General features: G+C 43.5%; 1 long non-coding RNA gene across 1 annotated transcript; it reads left to right on the plus strand.

The window, feature by feature from the left end:
- The first annotated feature begins 279 nt into the window (after nucleotides 1-279).
- Nucleotides 280-1665, plus strand: LOC121143058. Its single transcript, XR_005880192.1, has 3 exons — nucleotides 280-478; nucleotides 584-706; nucleotides 1391-1665. It is a non-coding gene; the product is annotated as an uncharacterized LOC121143058 (long non-coding RNA).
- Nucleotides 1666-1944: the final 279 nt, after the last annotated feature.

The following is a 1944-nucleotide window of genomic DNA, read 5'->3' on the forward strand; positions in this document are numbered from 1 at the left end:
TTCAGACAATATTTTTTTTAGTGGAAGTATGTCCTAAACAATATTTGAGACATAAACTATTAGTTATTGTTTATCTGAAATTCATGTTTATCTGAGTGTCTACCATTTCTTGGGTACCCCAAGCTTCATTGGCCAACTGCCCCAGCTACCTGAGGCTCTTTGAAACCTTCCCATTCATTGGTCCCTGCGCTCTGAAGCCAGGCTTCTCACAAGTTCTGCTATTGGCAATGAATGTGCTAGCATGCTTGGTTGCTGAGCAGCTTCAGGAGAGACGTGCAACTCCCTTGAGAGGCAACCTTAGCGCAGTGACATCTCCATGGCTGGAAGCTGCTTGAATACTAAAGTCCTCCTCTTCTTTATTGGGCTCTGTATCTCTGCAACAGTTCTTGGTGGCTGTCGCTCCACACCCAAGCATTTTCCCTCAAAGGAATCCGGGAAAGTCCTATCTTTTCTTCAGATCCTGTCAAGGTGGTTGAGGGTAAGCAAGATTGTAGTGACTTCCTTCAGTTATTATCTGTGTGGCTTTGGTGTCTCTCTGCTCCTTCCTAATCACCTCACGTGCCACACAAAACCTTTTTGTTAGGTCTGCTCTCTTTGAATAGTGTGGCACTTTCTGCCTCTGGACTGAACTTGTCTGGCTACCCCAGCCTGGAAAGAATTCTCAACATCTCCAGGAATCTTAAGGCACTGAATCCATCCTTTAAAGGTATTTGGTGTTTTGTTTCCTTGACTCTTGTTTTATTGTGCAATTGGCAAAACAGGTTGACCAAGATGACTGCCTAGTGTAAATGTTATGTCAGACATTTCACCCCTTGCCTTCCCATTACTCTTCCTCCTCCCCCTCTTCCTCCCTCCTCCTTTTCTTCCTCTTTCATCGCCTCCTCCATCTTCCCTTCTCCTCCTCCATCTCCTTCTCCTTTTAGTGTATATGAATATACCTGTGGTGTATGTGTGTGGTGTGTGATATGTGCTTATGAGTTCACAAACTTACCCATAGGCCAGAGGAGAACATTAGGTGTTCTATACTATGCTTTTGCTGTCTCCCTTGAAGAAGGGTCTCTCAGTGAATCTAGATCTAGGCTGGCTGCCAGTGAGCCCCAGAAATCCTCTGTCTCCAGTCTTCTTAGCAGGGTTACAAGCATGAGTTCAGCCAAGCTCAACTATTTACACAGGGCCTGGGGATTTGAACTCTTGTGCTCATGCTTGTATAGCAAGGATTCTTACTGACCGAAGCAGCTCTCCAGCCCCAGACATTTCTCAGGTTGTGTTTGGTGCTGGGAGTTACATTCGGACACACTAGGAAGCTGGACCACCCCCTCCCCACCCCTGAAGGTAATCATGCAAATGACAAATCTTGAAGTCATTTTCAGTGAGGGTGTGCTCATTTCAGAGACAAGACGCCTGCAGCAGGATCTGAAGATCAGCCATATGGAAACTGGTCCACTCATTTTGCTTGGTTCCAGATGTTAGAACCAAGCATCAGAGCCAGAGGAGCCGTGGCTCAGAATCTGGCAACAACACAAACCCATATCCCTTTAGTGTGTCTTAAACATGTATCTGACAAGAGGTGGGGAATTGTTTTTTCTACTAATAAAATGTCTGTGATTTTTTATGATAAAAATAAGGGATTCATGAAATGTGGTAACATAACAATAAAGTTTTAATTTTTTGAAAATGTTTCCTGTCTTTATGTCACTCATTAATGGACAGCTCGGGTCATTCAAGAGTAAGAACAGAGGTGACGTCATGGGTTATCAAGACTTCCCTGACAAGGTCTTTCACCGTCTTTTCATCAGGCACACATTTCCAGCTTTATCCCAAACTTGTTGTATTATAATCTTTTTAGGTTATTTTATGGATGGGGAAATGATGGCCTGGTGAAGGGTTCATAGTTTAAATAACTAAATTAACTACCATTCCTGGTAAATATTTCAGAACTGCTAA

Source organism: Mesocricetus auratus, unplaced genomic scaffold (assembly GCF_017639785.1).
Source record: "Mesocricetus auratus isolate SY011 unplaced genomic scaffold, BCM_Maur_2.0 Super-Scaffold_100011, whole genome shotgun sequence".
Taxonomy (NCBI): Eukaryota; Metazoa; Chordata; class Mammalia; order Rodentia; family Cricetidae; genus Mesocricetus; species Mesocricetus auratus.